This window comes from Marmota marmota, unplaced genomic scaffold (assembly GCF_001458135.2).
Source record: "Marmota marmota marmota unplaced genomic scaffold, marMar, whole genome shotgun sequence".
Lineage (NCBI taxonomy): Eukaryota > Metazoa > Chordata > Mammalia > Rodentia > Sciuridae > Marmota > Marmota marmota.
Window position 1 is genome coordinate 15,175,497 of NW_025999925.1, and position 19,491 is coordinate 15,194,987.

A 19,491-nucleotide genomic window follows, 5' to 3' on the forward strand; every position below is an offset into this window, starting at 1 on the left:
TCTGGTCACGAAATCTTTTAAATGAGAGCCATATTATACCAATCCGAGGGAAATTTTCAAAATTCTTTTTGAGAGTAGCCATAGGAGAGGAAGAAGAGAGCACGAAGATCTCAGCCTATCCTGCACCCATGGGTCCCAGTGAGAGGAGCAAACGCTCAGCGGTTGATCTGTACCCCCGCCCTCACGCACGGGTCTCACGCTTCAGCGCTGTTCGGGGCTGGATTTCTGAGGATCGAAGTGTCAGTGGATCAACGTATGTTTAGAAATGGGTGTTGGTATAAAGGCAACGTTCAGTCTGGTGGTGGGGATAGAAACCTTATTTTTTTTCATTGTTGAACAATTGCATAACAATTAAACTGCCCTGCTTATTGAATACCATCGTAGAGAGCTTATCTTTCTTTGAAATTATTGCAGGTTTTGGTTTTAACAGGCCTCATGATAGGGCTCTAAGGAGGAGGGAGAAAGGGTTGGGGAAAAGTATAGCTTTGAAGTACAGAACAATCCTGTAAAAGAAAGCAATCTAATAGAGGAGGACAAAAGAAATTTGGGGTTATGTTTAAGTAGGTCTTAGCAGTTGCCAAACTTTTCTCTATATTTGAAACAGACAACTTCAAAAATTGCATTCCTTTATTTTTTCCCCCGTTAAAATATTTACAATTTGGGAGATTTCCTTTTCTTCACTAGTGAAATGCACCTGAAGGCTTGAATTAGACAATAAGTAGCCACTGATGCCTAGACAATCACCAAGTAAACACCTCTGGAAGGTGGGGGAACATTTTAGGAGGAATCAAGAAAAGCCCCCAACCTGCAACTGGTTCTGTGGTGTTGGCACTGAGGAGTGTGCTTTTAGTTTATCAGCTTAAAAAGCACCACGTGATGAGAGAGAAAAGGTAACTTAAAAACACGACCTGATCCTGAGCAAAATCATTTTGTTCTACTGGCAAGAAAATGTAGTTATATCTACAAGTTCTACCCAGGAACAGATGGCTGCATGTCAGGGCTGGTCCCTACCCAGGTCACTACAGATCTTCAGCTGGCAGAGGAGATCCAGCAAATGGGATTCATGAAGAAACTCATGTGTTTTTCAAAAAAGGGGGATAGGAGTGAGGGGATGCTGCTTCTTGATTCTTTTTACTATGGGCTCCTGTGATAATCAATGGCTTTGGGAGTAGCAGGGAAAGGACAAGTAATTCACCACCAGTTTTGACCATGACATACTTGATGAGGGCTAGGTTAAACTTTCTTGAAATTTTCCCTGTAATATTAGTCATCTCCCTGCTTATCTCCTGCAATTTTTTAAAAATTTAATTTATAGGTAGTTGTTGCATGGGATTGAACTATAATTAACACAGAAAAATAAGGACACTTCAGGGTCATGTAAACATTAATATAAAGAATTCATCAAATTTCCTGTAGTACTTCTGCCAGTGGGAGTCATTCCACAAACAGACAAAAAAAAATTTTTTAATGCAGTTTGGAATGAAGTCTTTATAGGTTCTTTGTAGGTGTGAATTTTTTACTGAATCCATCACTATAGATTAAGGAATTTTGATACATGCCCATATTTCTTGTAAATAACTACTTTGACCCTCAGCTTCTGGCCACTGTCCTCATAGTTACTGCCATAACTCTTTTAACCTTTATCACCTTTAATCAGTGCTCCTCTCAGGAATCAAGGAGGAAATTCAAATTTAGACTTAAAAGGCTTAGTCACTTAAATATTATTCTCTTCTACCACTCAAAATGAAGCCCACTCTCCAAAATTCCGAGTTTGACGTTTTAAGGTTCAAACACTTCCTTGTTTCTCTAAGGCTTCGAACTAGCGCTTAGCGTCGAATTCCATCATGGCAATAATTTGGTGTCCACAAGTAAACTGACACTTGGAGAGGAAGTGGTTACCATTCCTAAGTTTTCTTTCGTTCCTATCTAATAAGATGGAGGCTGACCGTGTATGAAATCCCCTTCTATGGCTTATCGAAATTGGTCATTTGTTTTAAAAATTCTACTGGACGAGAGCCCCGCATTTTAGACTCCCTTTGGCTTATTTGTAGGCACCTGCCTCACCCAGGGCTTCTCGAAGACGACGCTACCAAAATGAAGGAGGGGCTCCCTGTCGCCTGCCAGGGTATGTTACCTAAAACCTCTTGATTTTAAATCCACACTCACTTTGCCACATTCATGGGGGTGGGGAGGATCGGTAAGATAATAAAAGGTAAACAGTCATCAGAATGAAACTCCACAGTTTCTACCAAAGGGACTTTGACCATAAAACAGAGCGAGCGGTGCGCAGCTCGCTTCTGCTCCCTGCACCTGGAATTCAGGACACCTGAGGATAAGGGCGTCAGGTGAGCGGCCAAGGAAGGGGACAAGGGATGCTCTGCCCCAGGGCCTCCAGTCTACCTCCCACAGCTTTCTGGGAGCGCTTTGACCTCCGTCGCCATTTCGCTTGTTCTTTTCCTGCAAATAACACCTGCTGCCCAGATCAGTACACCTAATACCAGATGTAGTCAAAAAGAAAAGAGAAAACCCCACCCTTTTAATTCCGTTAGGTAATAGCCTAGGCTGCCAAATCCATTACATAATGCCAGCTCAAGCTGACACCTGTGCGGGCACTGGAGCTGGGTTGGGTTGCGGCGGCTGCTCCCGGCCTGGAACGCTGCTGGCCGCACAGCTCTTTAGCTAAATTCAAAGGGTAACATGAACAAAGTTTGGGCTAGAGCTGGTCTCTCTTTTGGAATTAAGGAAGGACCAGATCCTGGAGGGGCCGCTTCAAGGGCGGTTTCCCAATAATTTAGGGCTGTGAAAAAACAAAGCTCTTTTTCAAAGTCCCAGAGCTTTCTCCCAGGGCAACGGGGCAACGGGGCAACGGACGCCTCTTGCCGCTACAGGCTGGGGCAGGCTCCCTAAGGGGCCCCTTCCCGTCTCTTTGAGGGCGGACTACTCACCTGCCATGAGGCTTTAGGAAGCCCGCACTCTGGACCCCTGCCGACTCCTGGGTACTACTGATGAGGACCCGGGGGTGTCCACGGCGTGATCTAACACGCGGGTGCAGTCGGTAACCTGCTTGCATGGACTCTTTACCCCCAACGCGGACAATGGCTTCATTAATAGGCCACCATTAAACCAACCCCACAATGAGCGCGCATCAAGCATCTTTTGCGTGTTCCTGAGCAGTTTTGGTGAATGGCAGTTAACTCAGTGGATCTCATCCTTCCAAAGGCCCGAAATGTCCAGATCTTTGGGGTCCGCATCAATGACCCTGTGAAGAAAGGTCATCCCCCAAACTCCTCGGAAACCCACAGTCCTCCGCAAACTTTCTGCTCTCTATCAATGCAAAAGACCTCCAGCGGTATTAATCCTGTCAGAACCTGAATTAATGTTTCCAAGATTTTTCTTCAAAAGAATTAAGAGCTACTGAGGTGACCCTTCCATCCCCTCGGACACCAAAAGAACTTGCCATGGTGGTTTACAAATATCATGAACTTGGAAAGTGCTGTTGAAATAAACCTGGGCTTCGTTTCATTCAGTTCTTCAGAATTTCACTGAGGTCCTGGAGACATGACTCAGTTTCCCCAGTCCATAGTAGGAATTGCTTTGGGGGCTATGGTTGAAAAATAATGTAAAATAAAAGCTAGAGTTTAAATTTCTTGTGGACCTAAAAAACAAAACAAAGCAAAACAAAAACAATAACGATGCACACGAACCAAGAGGAAGGGACCTTTCCTGGACATCTCAGGCATTTCCTCAGTCCCGCATTATAACCACCTGGGTGGATTCCTGGTGTTCATCTCTATTATCACCCTCTCTTTCCCCATTATTCCTCAATAGGAATAAGAAACGTCCTCCTTTATATTTGTTTCATTTACCAAAGACGTGTTCAAAGACATCAGTCATTTCCTTGTGTGTAAAGCCCTAAATAAATACTCTTCCTTTACATTCGTGTGCGCCTAGGGCAGTGTAAGTCTGCGCCCCTCTTCCCCTTAGCTACCCAGTTGGAGAAATTCGCCCAGAAGACCAGTCTGCTGGAGGGACCAGAACGCGCGCCGCCCTGTCTGCAAGAAATGTACAGCAGAACAGGGCCCCACCGACCCTGAGCTCACAGAGAAGGCAATCTTCACAGCAACTTAGCAAGCCCCACCCAACAAAAGTTAAAGCGCAATGGCACTATACCTTGCCCCGGGTTACTCAGGCGCCTGTCTCCCATTTTGGACATGCTGGAAGTGTTGGGTTTGGGGAGGTTTGCTTTGTCTGGATTTGGGTTGTCTATATAAGCCCGGCTGGAGTACAGTATTGAGGAACGCGCCTTGATGGACTCGGGAGTTAATTAACGCGCGGCTAATTTGAGCTCTAGAAGCCGGAGGCTGAGGGTCGCTCAGTGAGCTGCGAGGGGCCAGTGACCTCTAGTGGACATGAGGAGATATGCAGTGTGGGTGAGTCGGCCCGCCCGCCTGGGTGGCTGAGAAAACTCCTGCCTGCGCGGCTTCCCAGAGCCTCTTCGGAATCCTTCAGCAGGGAGGGACACAAGTCCCCAGTTAAAGATGGAAAGAGATCTCAGCAAGTGATGTCGGGCAAGGGCCTCAGTTTTTCCGGTGTATCTGAAATCTTAACCGAACTTGGTTTATGTACACACACACACACACACACACACACACGAGCAAGCACACATGTTATTTACCGTTCTTTAAGGCAAGAGAGAGAAAGAAAATAGGATTTGAAAGGTAAGCATAAAGAATTCTGGTTTTTGAATCCAAAGAAATGCAGGAATTTCAAAGTTCCAGCCAGTCAGGGAAAGGGTTCAGAATGTGATTCAGTATAGTGTTCCTCAGTATTCTAAGATCTATTCTTGCTTTTAAAGATTAAAAAAAAATTAGCTTGATCAACAAGTAAAAGAGGGAAGGTTGTGGTTGCCTCTAAGTTCACACCCCTGGGACAAATAAAAAGACCCTGCAAAAATACGGACAAGTGTAACACAAAAGAACCTCTTCCGTTAATAAAAGTAAAAAAAGCTAGGAGGAGAAAGTGACCTATTTCCCTCTTCACCTATCACTTATTTCATCAGATAAACTAATACAGAAGTTATTTTGGAAAAGGTTGTCCTGACACTACACATATTAAAAATAAACCATGAACCATGGTGATTCAGACAGCTTTTTAATAAAATATGTGAAGTATTTATTTTGTTCTTCCGTATTCCTCAGACGGCAGCAGCAGCAGAATCGTTTCTTCAGAAGGAAAACTCTTGAGGTCCCGGTAAAATCCCATGACTAGCAGCAGCGAGCTTGCTTCCTAGCTGTCTGTCAGCGGCTGGGTTTACTTCCTTGAAGAAGAGCCCTCCCGGGCCCTTCCTCCCTAATTCTTTCCTATGGACATTTGAGGATTTCATAGTATCTTTCCTTCCCTGGCACTCTTATCCTGAAGGCAAAAGTCTGAGTTATTAGTTATTATTAGCCACTCAGAGCAGGGATTTAGAGGTAATCCCCTCGCGGTGGTAGCCTATGGTCCTAACCCTCCGCTCTTGGTGTTGAGTACACAAATTTATTCTCAAGGGCTAGGAGACTGGCGTGGGGACATGAAGCCTCTTCCCAGACCATATGCAAAAGCTGCAGTAGACTAGTTTCAAACCCCTGGGGTTTGGAATCTGAAACGCAGTTGTGCCTTTGGCACCCGCAGGCGCCGCGTTAAGTGTGCCTGGGGTCCTATATTAGAAGACTGCAGAGTTAGTGAGTCCCTAGTCAGCGGAACAGTCACCTGTGGTGGACAGTATACAATGTGACTACAGGGCAAGGAAGAGAGGAACTGGACCCTGGGCGAGGCTGTGGTGTTCTTTCTCCAAACTTCCCCCCAACTGCGCTTTGCGCTTTTGGAAATGGCTTGGGAGCAAGTTGCAGAGGCCAGGAAGTCGCGGTGGGAGCAGAAACGTTTCCCCTCAGGGTTGTGGTAGTGTCTCTGAAAGTTTCCAGAAATGGGATGGGGAGCGGGGAGGCTCAGTTACGCCGGGAGAGGGAGCTCCCATCTCCTCCTATCTGGGCCAGAGAGGTTGAGGGTTTCTTGTGAATGCCAGAGTTCAGAGTCTTAAGTTGGTGGCTACACTGTCAGATGGCAGTGAGGGAAAAAAGGTACCCAAGCATGAGAAGGAATGAGCGATGGAAATGGACTCAAAGTCACTGAAGATTTTAAAAAGCAATATTTCATTGTGGACCAAGGAGAAAAGATTGAGAGCTGCTTAGGGAAATAGACTTTATAAGCCTGAAACAGTAAACATATGTCACATTAAAAATACAATTTTAACAGTTAAAATCTAATTGTAATAGTTTATGAAATAATCTCTTATGTAAACTACCCAGTAAACAGAACCATGTTCAATTTTAAAATGCTCTGATATGACCTCTCATGGCGACAGTGCTTGAGATCCAACTCCAGGAAACTCCCTTATAACCTCGAGGGGAGAAAAGCCCATCTAATTGGAATCCAATGAGAGAGAGAGAGAGAGAGAGAGAGAGGAGAGAGAGAAATACGCCCCAAGCAAAAATGATTTTCTGCCTCCCTTTCTTAACCTCGGTGTCCTTGGAGAGGTGGCTAAATCACACTTGCCACCACTTGAGGAATACAAAGCCAAGCCAGGGATGTTGGCCTGGGAACCACACACCTGAAACCAGGGGACCAGAGATAGAGAACAAACTTTTTCCAGGTTCCATCAATCTCCAAAAAGGAGTTTTCCGGGTCTTGAGCCCTTGAGAACTTGGGGATTCACCTATGGCCAACGTAGCTTTTCTTTTCATGCCGCCACCAGAGTCTAAGTGACTGCTCTTCTTTTCTCTGTAAGCTGGGATTTACCAAGGGCTTACCTGAGCCCACCAGGCCCGAAGGACTTCATCTCAGGCCCGAAGGTGCCAGTTTTTCACTTGCTCTGGCACTCCATAGCAGCCTTCCTCAGTGAACTTCTGAGTAGGCACCAATGAAGAACACCCCTATGTTTGTCCTGGAGAGACTTAAAACAGGGAGCTGTGGGCGTTCAGTGTGTCCCTGTGACCCCGGGCTAACTCACCAGACCCACGCTGAGGTAGAGTTGACAGGGTTTATTTCCCAGTTTACAACAGTGAGCCGCAGGCACTGCTCTCCTACGAATCGTCCTCTTTTCAAATGGTTCACATTCAGGATTGTTTTCCCCAGTAAAATTTAGAAAAGATCGAACTTGAGATGACCCCCAGAGCCTCTGAGAATATGGCCTGACAGGAATCCCTCCTCCCAGTCCTTCAGCTACTGGTGGGAACTCTACTTCCTTTTCTCCAGGAGTCCTCCCGCGGGGATTAGGATCCCTAGTCTCCCCCCTACCAAACAATTTATTGGGGAAATTTTCAAAATCTCTGAAATCTTGGACAATAGGCGATGCGCCGCCCTGGGGACGGTGTCGGTGTCGCAGGCGCAGGACTCCCAAGACCTGTAGGGCTTAGGAGAGGGTGTAGGCTACTCACGCCCCCTCCAACAACAGCGCGCGCTGGGGGTGGGGGGCGGTGGTTCTGCGCGGGGTTGGTGCTGCTTTTTCTCCCGGCTCCCAGCTACAGCATTTCTTTCTTCCTATTTAGTTAGTTATAGATTTTGTGTTCTGGAGAAATTTAGAAAATAAATTTAGACTATTTAGGCTATTATATGTATGTGTATAAAAATAGAAACCCGAAAGCCTCGCACTCTGATATTTTATTCACTTTTTCTTTTTTTCTCATTTTTCAACATTTTAGCTCCTAGATAGAGGGTGGAGAGGAGGACCCGGTAGAGACTGTGATGTCTGGAGTGAATTTTTTACTGCCTATTTTTTAAATTTTACCTTCGATGTCTTCTTCCTTAAATGATGGCAATGATAATCTGAACGGCAATCGAAATTTATTTGCTTATCGCCCGTGAGGTTTGCGGAAGTCCTGGGAATCAAACGGAGGCATCTGAGATTTCTTTTCTGAAACTTTTGAATGAGGGTGGAGGGTAGTGAGTTCCTCACACAGACTTCGGGATGGGATGTTAAAATAAATAAAATAAAATAAAATAAAATAAAATAAAAAATCCTTGTGAGCCTCCTTAGAAACCTTGTGCGGGCTTTTTACCCTTGGCGCTGCCAACTACATGAACCTTCCAATTTCGTCCTGTTGAATATCCTTTATTTGCTTATCGGAAGAGTCGTGAAGCTGATCAAGCAGGTTTTCCATTATGAGTGGAACTCCACAGTGCGGTTCCAAGACACTTAAGACGGTTCCAAGACACTTAAGACGTCCGGGCTCTGGTGGGGGACTGAGTTTTGGACTGGGACTCCTGGGACACAAGCGGACTTCTGAATTTGGATGGGGAACTGAGGACTCTTTTCCTGACAAGGGTCCCAGAGTCAAGAGAAGGTAAATCTGGTCTTCAGCGAAGGTGAGGCCCTAAAGACCATTGCTCCACCGCTTCTGTGAGAGTGGGCGAGTGATAAGCTCTTCCTGGCCTCAGTTTCCCCATTTGTCATAGACGAACTTAAAAGAGCTAGAATCTTTGGAAGGCGATTTCCTTTCATATATTTCTTACCTCCTAATCCCCTAAACATGGTAAATCTTATTTTTTCAGGATTGATTTGAAAGAACCACTAAACTATGCATAAGTCGGTTTGCCTGCCCATATTTTTCTGCTGGGTGAAAAAACGTGTTTTACTTGAATTAAGTTTTACTTCCGTTGTTATTTAAAAACCATATCTGGAAAGTATCTTGCTTGTGAGCTAAGTAATATAGTTACAATTTACTTAATAATTTTTAAGTACTAGGCATTGAACTTAAATGCTTCATATTTTCTTCTCTCACAACAACTATATAAGGCAGTTGTTTCTTTTTCTCTCCCTTTCTCCTTCCCACTCTTCTTCCCTCCCTCTTGTCTTTCAGTTTAAAAAACGGAAGCACAGACACATTAAGTGAGTTTTACACAGGTATAGGTGTACTGAATGGCTGGAGCCACTCACTCTTTCAGGTGGAGCCATATTTCTCCAGTGACCTCTATGCTATAGTTCTTGGTTGCCCATTAAAAGAGAAAGCCCTGATTAAGAAGCAGGAGCAGAAGCCATACAAGCTAAATTGGAGCTAACAATCAGTATAGAAAGCTTGAAGCAGATCTGTGTTTCCATCCCATTCAATGCTCTTCCAGGAACAGTGATTCCTGTGATGTCACTTCTGGCAATCTCTGCCTCATTTTTATCATACCTTTATAACTCTGTAAGAAATTCAAATATTTTTTCACTCTCCTTTGGCAGTTTATTTTAAAATCTGTGGTTAGAATTGTGGAAGACATAGTGGAATGATATAAAGAGGGAGATCAAGTACCAGGACTAAAATTTTAAAAAGGACTTGTCCTTTGAAAGTTGTTGGCAACAGACCAATTATGGCAATACACAAAGAAAATAAAGTTATAGTTGAGTGCAATTTCATATTTTTTGAAAATTACTTTTCATTTTGCTAGTTCTGATAGAGAATCTTTGTATTTAAGACAAGAGAGAAAAATATGAAAAAAGACTCATTATATAGTGCTATACATTATAACATGCAATGATAAAGGAAAAATTTTAAATAAATGTGTAAAAATATGCAAAATATTCATCCGGGAAATTATGTACTTATTTGAATAAAGTCATTTCCAACAATATATTTGGATTCTTTTTCTATCTTCCTCCTTTTTCTTTTTCTATTTCTTTCTTTCTTTTTTTCCTCCTCCACCTTCCTTTTCCCTTTCTCTCCCCCCCCCCAATTTGTCCTTAGAATCTATTTCTGAGACACATGAGAAAATGAAAATCATTTGTCTATTTTTTCCAAATGATATTTTTGAAAAAAAAAAGATTTTTTTCAACTGAGGACAGTATGCTAATTTGAATACCATTTCTCTTGACTGTGGCAGACTTTTAGAATAATATGTGCCATACCAAAGAAGGTTTTCTATAAAAACTGTTTTTTAAGAAGTTGTTTTACAGTCACATTAGATTTATTATTAGGTTATCATCAAATCAAAATAAATGATACCATAATGTAAAAATTTACATTTTAAAGCTCCCATTGTAATGTATTTAGCATTGCAATCACTTCTAAAACCAAGGAAAGCACCAAATCTCATAAGACAATCAGCAGTTAGACACAATCACAAGGAAAATATGAGTTATTTATAGGGAAAAGCGCTCGTTTGTAGTCTTACATTCTATTGTAGCAAGGAAACATTTATTTTTACATGTAAAAATACACTAGAACCACTATTTAGGATGACCAAAATCTTGAGCATGAAATAACTTTGTCTTCATCATTTACTATTTATTGAACTTTTTTTTCTTTTCTGTTTTATCAGCAAACTAAGTCTTTATTCTAGTGTTTCAGGGCTTAATTCTTTGCTTTCTGAAGTGATGCTTAGATAATTCTGGAAAATGAATCCATGATAATATATTGTTGACTCTAAATGTGTTAATGTCCACATCTTAGGCCACAACTCCTTAAGCTTCTCAGTTCAAATGTAAATTCTTCTTGTGTAGGAGATGGTGGTTGTTGGGGATTTAACACAGGGGTTCTCTATCACTGAGCTACACTCACAGCGCCTCCCTCCCTCCTTTTTTTTTCCTTTGAGATAGGGTCTCACTAAGTTGTCTAGGCTGGCCTTGAAACTGGGATACTCCTACCTTAGTATCTATCCTAAGTCATTGGGTTTACAGGCACAGGTCACTGTAGCTGGCTTCAGATGTGAATTCTAAGGAACACATTTGTAGAGAATACTCTTGCTTTTGTTGCCTAACTTCAAAAGTAATGGCTGAATAATTATACATCTTAAGCTCATTCTTTCAAGGCCAGCTTGTCTTAAATGTTTAAAAACTTATCAGTGCAATTATGGAGAAAGTCCATTAGGTAAAGAACTGGAAACTACCATCTCTGGAACATAAAACTGCCAAATGAAAAACAGCAGCAAAGACAGATTTAGAATTCAGAGTTTGGAAGATCAATTTCTAATTTTTAGAAATTAATTTTACAAGAGAATTCAATAGTAATTTGAATTGTTAAGCTTGTATTAGAAAGAATACTACTTTCCTCCTATGTTAAATCCACATTCATCTTTCTATCCTTAGAACACTTGCTTGGTAGCCTGGTAAAACTGCTCTTCCCTGTTCCTGGAACACTCCCCCAGACATAAACATGTCTATGCCCTTCTCACTGCATTTCTGGATTAGACTGACTCAATAACCTAACATCCTATAAGTTCTTCTCTGTTATATTCATATTTTAAAAACAGAATCTACACCAATCTGAAAGAATTTTGTTTTTACATTCATTTACACTGTTTTTATCTATCACTCTTTACTAGAGTAAATACTATAAGCTTAGGAACTTCGTCTCCTTTACTTACTACAGACACTTAGTAAATATTAAATAAATGATTCAGTAAGCTGATCTGTAATGCAGATCATCTTTGAATATCTTAATCATTACCATCCTTCAATACAATGTGCACACACAAAAAAGTCACCTGATCTGGTCTGCTCTTCTAGCAACAAAATAAATTTCTTAACCAGAAACAAACTATTATGGGGGAAGGCAGAACCTGGTTTAGAAATTAATGCAGATGGTACATCCACTATGCCTCACAGAAGACAATTTCCAAGAAGGAAATCATGTATTGACCCTACATATTAATTGTTGAATACTTGCATTCATTTATTTATTAATTCAGCACACATATTTAGAATGGCAAACCTATGGATGATACTATTTTTACAAAGACAATTGATATGGTTCCTTCCCTCAGTGGTTAGAGAAATACATAATTGTCATTAGTTTTTCAGCAGCAAAAACCACAAAGTCAGGAAAAATTAACTACAGTGCATCTAGTCTTTTATCTACTTCTTTTCACCTACACTTTGCCTTTCTTTAGGCATCTTTGTATCTGGCTTTTCTTGTTTCTTTAATCATTTGTAGAAAAGTGTCTGATAGGACTAGGGTATGGCTTAGTGGTATAGTACATAGTTGATATGCAAAAGGCCCTGGGTTTAGTCAGATATCAAGTATCTGATAAAGTTTCATACCAAAATGTGAATGACATTGTCGATCTTCTAGAGACAGTTATATTTTTCCAAATTAGAAAGCAAAAGAAAGGCTGTTTATAGAATTGCCAAACCAGAAAGAAGATAGAATTATTTTTAAAGTCAGTACTACTGAAATCACAACAGCTAGGAAACTGCTTAATTTGTTTATTCATAAATTTTGAGAACTTAGCAAAAAGGATTTTCTCTGAGATCTAATCATTGAGAGTCCATGTGCACTTCAAAAACCAAGTGAAACTTTCTTCAATGCATTTAATATTTGGAGAGAGGATTCTTTCACATGTTGCCTTCTTTCTTTTTCTTTCTTTTCCCTCTTTTCTCGTTTCTTTCCTTCCACTTCCCTTTCTCCTGATCCTCCTTCCCTTTTTCCTCTTACTTCTTTACTCTTGTTCTTCCTGTTCTCCAGGAAATCCAGAAGATATCAGGAAATGCTATAAAAAAAGAAGAGAAGGAGAGAGATTTCCAGGCAGATAGTAGCAGTGAAGAAATCGCCTGTAAGGGGCAGGTCAGTTTAGGGTTCTATTCAGATACCCACCTGCTTTGTATGGCTAGAGAAATAGCCATAACAAAGGGTCAATTCTAAGCTTAGGTATTTGAATTATTCATTAGTCAAAATTAATTTACCACTTAGAGACAGGAGACACACATGTTTTCTTGAACAATTATCACTAATCATCATTTTATACAGTAATTTATATGCTCTCATTATTATTAGCCCATGATTCTATGTAAATCCTTTTCAATAACTCTGCCACAAAATGAAAAAAAAAAATTTAATTGGATCTCTTTACCTCTTGATATGTTTCTTGGCATTTTTGCACTCTTCATCTGGCACTTGATGATTGGGTTTTCGGATTAGGCTAACTGTTGACATGCTCATGTAAAACATTCTTTCACTGAGCATATTGCATTTGTAGGGGAGGCCACCTTCTCCCACCTTCTGCCATATTGTATCCATTTTTTAAATATCAATTGTCCAAACATTGACTGTCACATTTTTCCCTTTTTGATTTTCAGTGTGTACCCTAGTTGACACTTTAACTACTTCTACTAGTTGTCCATGCCTTGTCACAAAGACTGAAACTGACACAGGCTTTGCCTAACAATTGCCTTGAATAATATGGATTTCCTCTTCAAATCCTGCAGATCACCTTGGATATTTTCCTGCTAATCTTTTGTTACAGTTTAATCTTTTGTTACAGTTCCAAGATTTGTTCTCTGCAACATTTATTTCATACATTTTTTTAATTTTTTAAATTAAAAAAATTTGGCACCAAGGACTGAACCTAAGGGCATCCCTTTTCAGACATGGTCTCATTAAGTTGCCTAGGCTGGAACTTATGATTGTCCTGCCTCGGCTGGCCTGAGTTTCTGGAGTTACAGGTGTGTACCGCTATGCCTGGCTCACATAATTACTTTCAACTGAACTTCACACTGAATTCTTGAGATAGGCTGGTTTATGTCAGTTAGCATATGCCCCTGTCCGATTCATGAAGGAATGTGTACTCTATTGGAGATTTGCTTTAAATTTCACTGGCTTGAAAAAATTCCACCCTGACTTAATGTAATACCTAAAATTCTTACTTTTAGAATGAACTGTATTACAAGGTGAGGAGAGAGGCAAGATCCTAGCAAAGGCCACTGCACTGACTCCTAACATCTACAGGTTAAGAGTTATGGATTCAAACCATCACATTCAAGTACAGGTTCTCTTGATTTCCCAACTGGTTGACCTTGTGTTAAGTTACTTAGCACCTCTGGGTCTCAATTTTCCCTCACCTATAAAATGGGTTTAATGATCGTACCTGCCTCATAAGGTTCTTTTGAAGGTTCAGTGCACTAGTATCTGAAAGCACTTGGTGCTTGCCATCTAGTAAGTATTTGGTGTCAGCAGAGTTGTGATGATGACGGTGATGGCATGCATCTATTTCTTGGAACACTGCAGGATGGAGTCTTGATGATGTGGACACAGACATATACATTTTCATCCCTAGAAGCTGGGTAAGAATGCCCTGAAGCACAGGTATATTCTATAGAGAGCAGGCCTATACTGGGTCCCCCAAGAGAAAGTCCAGGGCAATGTCAACATCATGACATCACTGCTACCTTGTGCTTTGTTCCTGTCCCTCCACTCATGTTCAGGGCACATGTCCTGACTAAGCTCTCTTCCCAGCTTTGTTCATTAATGACTCTGGGGAGATTAAGGGGTTGTGTAACTTCCACCTAAATCGTGGTCTTAACAGACATATGTTTTTCATTACCTCTTTATGGAATAAATTCTATGGCTACAAATTTTACATGGACATTTCCAACTCTTTTACCTCCTTAAATAAAATGCTGTTTCAGTTTTGCATCCTACCTCAAGTCTGGTTACACCAGGCTCCTGCTTGCCACACTTTTAATGTGTAAAGCCTACATTCTGGTTTATTGTTGAGTCTCTCAGCATTTTGGTCAGAAAGTGTTAACTGCAGTGATTGCTCTGACAGAGTCTTTATACAAGATATAATTTTCTTAACAAGGACAAGAATTAGCTTTACGATTAGTCTTTACCAAGACTGTAAAGTGAGGGTTTAAATTTCAAGACCTACCAAAACAATTATCTGCGTCATGACACACCACACACGTACATGTGTGTGCACACTCACAGACTGCAGACACACAGGCAAAGACAAACATAGGATAACTTTGCATGTTATTGTGGAACATCCAGAAATCCAAAGACAAGGGACTCAATATTACATCAGTGGAAAGTGGTGTCACAATATCTCACTTGCCCCTTCACCTCTGCATATGGAGAGAAGAAAAGGATCCTCCACTGTATATCCTGTACTGAGGGAGAGAAACGTACTACAAGGAGAGTGCCCCAAAGGGTTCAGATCATAGGCTGGGTTCAAATACCTTGTGTGCCTTCATGAGGGAAATTAATTTTTTTCAGGTAAATACAACAAAAATCATGTCATGTTAGGAATGTGGCATTTCCCATATAGCCCTAAATCATCATTGTTATAATTTAAACTTCAATTTTAGCATGTAAGATTGAAAAAAAAAAAAAAAAACGGAAAGAACCAATTGTAAGAGGTATGTAAGTATAAAATCTACATGTAAGAAGCAGCAACAATGAAGACATTAATGCTCAGTACGTAAGTTTCCCTTGATCTGATATCTTGCTTTAGGGAAAATACTACACATTTTATTGAAGTAAAGAACATAATCTATAGTAGTTTAATTACTAAAGCCTCTATTTTTGCAGTTATGTTTTCTTTATCACATAACTTTGTAACATATACTTCACCTTAGAATTCTACCTTAATGATATGAGGTATGATGACCCTTGAGTGGCTACTATTGCCCTCATATTGATTTCTTGTTCAGTTGGCAGAAGATGGGAGTAAACCAGCTGAGTTGTTTGCCTGAACATGTCCAGGGGAATGGTTGGCTTGGCTCTTTGCTATAGCAACAGATGGTATTTCTAACTCTTCATGGCATTAGAGTTTCAAAATGTCTTCACAACAGGACTATTCTTCAGAAAAAAATATTTTATTTTATAAAGCACTAGAATACTGCTGTTCTGTCTTCAGTATTTAAAAACTATTTGCTTAGTGCAGGGAAAAACAAAATCATAGCCACCTCTCATCTCTCAGTCATGCTCTTTGGTCACAAATGACTGAAATATATTTTTTTAATTGCTCAGTTAAATATGTCCCTTTGGGCTGGGGATGTGGCTCAAGTGGTAGCACGCTCGCCTGGCATGCGTGCGGCCCAGGTTCGATCCTCAGCACCACATACAAACAAAGATGTTGTGTCCGCCAAAAGCTAAACAAAAAAAAATATATATTAAAAAATTCTCTCTNAAAGTAAAGCTAACCAAGAAAGAGTACCACAGAGACATCAACATTTGTTTAATTTAGAGATAGGGTCTCACTGCATTGCTTAGTGCCCCATTGTTGCTGAGACTGACTTTAAACTCAATCCTCCTGACTCAACCTCTTGAGATGCTGGGATTACAGGTGTGCCCCACTGCACCCAGTTTGTTTGATTTGTTTTTCTCTCTCTTTTTGAGTGGTGTTAGGGGGATTGAACCCAACACCAATCTCACATGCTGGACAAACTACTACTGAGCTACACTTCCAGACCTCTTTTATTTAAAGAAATGTTAGAAATTAACTGTCTCTCCACATTCTTACCCCTTCTCTGATCTTTTCCTTTCTTTTCAGAAGTAACTACCTTCCAAAAATTAGTGTATGTTTCTCCTATATATTTTGAACATCTTTTACTACATATTTATTTATAGATCCAGAAAATTACTTTTTCTATAAAAATTGTGTTTTAAATGCCAGGGACAGTGGAGTACACTTGCAATCCCTGATACTTAGAAAGCTGAGGCAGAAGGATTGAAAGTTTGAGGCTACTTTTGGCAAATTAGTGAGCCCCTGTCTCAAAAAAATAAAGTCTGTGGAAGTAGTTCAGTGGTAGAGTGCCTCTGACTTCAATCCTTAGTACAAGTACCTTAAAAAAAGAAATAAAAGAAAAGAAAAGAAATTGTTTTATTCCATGTTGATTCATGGAAATTAACTATTCATCAGTAGAGGAAATGAAAAACCAGTTTATTCTTATAATGAATAACACTGGGAGTTAATGTGAATAAAACATATCTAAATGTAGTAACATACTATGGTTGTAGCTCAGTGGTAAAGCACTTGCCTAGCCCATCTGAGGAAATGGGTTCAGTCCTTAGCACCACCTAAAAGTAAATACATAAAATAAAGGTATTATGTCCATCTATAAATAAAAATATATATTTTTAAGTTTTAACCAATTTAAAGAGCTCAAAAGTTATAGGATATTTTATTTTACTTATATCATTCATTGCCAAATTAAAAAATATTTGCTGAGAATTGATCCATTCCTGGTACCATTCTAGCAGCTCAAGATACTGCAGTGAACAAGAAGAAACACAGTTTTGGCTAGTTTGTCATCTGGAGAATGGATCAGTTAGGCCAGCCTGTGGTTGCCATCAGGGGAAAGAAAGAAGCATCATAGCCAATAATGGTCAGGGTAGAATTCTGAAGCTTCAATTGGTATCTATAGCCTGTCTTTTGTCTCAAGGGGATAAAAACTTTCCATGAATGGCTGCATTCAGCAACTAGGAATTTTTTGGAGTTGACTTTTTTGGAAAAGGCTATTCCAAGGCTTTATAATACCAGTGACTGTGATTGGTTAGGCATACAGAATAGCTATTAAATGCCTTGATATTTGGTCCATTGTTGGGTGACCTTTGAGACAAAAGGTATACATTCAGACTGCAGACAATCTAGAAAAGCTAAAAACATGACATAGTTTGACTTCAGGGACCACAATGGTATGATCAGAGTCAGATGGTTAGCTCTGAACAGTTACATCATAACCTGAGAAAGTGTCAACAGTGGTCAGACATTGATGGTAGTATTGAGAGTGGGTCAAATGTGCAATACAGTCAGATTTTCAGAAATAGACAGAGACAATGCCTGTTCCAGTGTAGTGATTTGTTGAAAGACAAACAATCCAAATTTTATTTAGTAGCAGCCCCAAATTTGGCTTGAAGTGGTGGGAACTGAACCATAAATATATTTATTTAACTTGTACTCAGGCCACGCTGGTGGATATGTTAACATGTGTGATACAGGCTGGAGAATATGGGCTAATCATCAGCTTCATACAGGTCAGTCTCAATAGTCTTTTTTTTTTCTTTTTTGTGGTGCTGGGGATTGAACCCAGGGCCTTGTGCAAATGAGGCAAGCACTCTGAACTATATCCCTAGCCCCAAGTCAGTGTCATTAGAAAATGTATCCTTACAAAGCAGTCTACCTGAGTGATTTTAATTTTCCCATTAACATTCATAATTTCTTTTTAGTTTAGTGCTCCTAAACAGGGCTGTCTTTAGTAAGCCTATAGCCTTCCAAGTGGTATACCCTATATCTAGCCATCATTAAAGACCAAGAGCCAATCAAAACATAACATCCATGGTATTTAGAAGTATTGTGTGTGGCAAGGATAATAGCTTTCAATACAGTTTACTGTGGTGATGGGTCCTTACCAGAAGCAACTGCCTTCCTTTTTCCATTTGTTGGAGAGTAAGCAACAACTAGGACACCCTTTTTTGGAGCTTGTTTCAATTCTACCTCTTATTGTTTAGCCTTGTTAACAGGTACAACAAAGGGATCCATTGCCCACCTACTCCCATCTACCATTTGGGCAGGAACATTAATTCCTGAATTCCAGTGAATCTTTTCATATCATTGAATGCAAACTGTGAAACTCTTTGTCCTTCCTCTTTTAAAAAGCTGAGTTTCTGTCACCACTCTACCCCCTTGCCAAACTCACAAGCTAAAATTTTAGTCCGTTATTATCTTCTGAGTCAGACACAAAAGACTCGTGGCATTCGAGCACCATGATCTTCAACATATCTGCACTGGTTCCTCTAGTCCAGTCTCATGGGAGCAATGTGATGAATGATACGCACACTGTGGGGTTTTGTTGTGGTTGAGGAACACTGATTTGGGGGATTCTACCACATTTATAGCAAGCAGTAAAACAGTCCATACTTACTTCAGAGGGACATACTACTTTATCTTTCAAAGTTGCTTCCTACAAACTCAACCCTGAAAAATAGCCTGGGTAAAGTTTAGTCTGGTTTTGTAGTCCTGACCACAGGATGAATGTCAACATGAGAGACTCATGACAATTTTTCTAGGCAATAATACTTCTTCGTATCAGTTTCATTTTCTACTATTTCTGAAAAAATTTAACCTAATTTAAAATATGTGTAATTAATTTTCATTTAAGTATGCTTTAATATTTACTTCACTACTCCTCATGGTTGGATCCAGGTAAGGAGAATAATAATTTATTATGCCCAGTTACTCCCTGGAACCCTACGTTCAGGTGAATATATATTTATTTTTCATTGACATGCTGTGAATGTGTACTTTCAGGGCTATGGAGGAGGAAACTGACCAGAGAAGTTAAACAATTTTTCTGCTTAACTTGTAGTTGGCCAAGGGGGCTTTCTAACACAGATTTCGTTATACAATCTTTTGACCACATCGCACTGCCACTTTATCAATGTCCACAACACTTTAAATGATACCATGAAGATTTAAGACATTTTTTTAACACGTAATAGATTATGTGATATTACTAAGAACTTCAGACATATTACATTATAAAACCAAGACCAAAACTAGAGACTACTTTAATCCATATGATAGATTATAAATTAAACAAATGTTGATGTCTCTGTGGGACTCTTTCTTGGTTAGCTTTACTTTTTTCTTATTTTTTTTTTCATCAGGTTAAATTTATTCATTATAAAGGATGGACCTTTGTGGGTTCTCAACTTCTGGAGTGCAACTATATGTCCTTTTTTTTTTTTTTTTTTT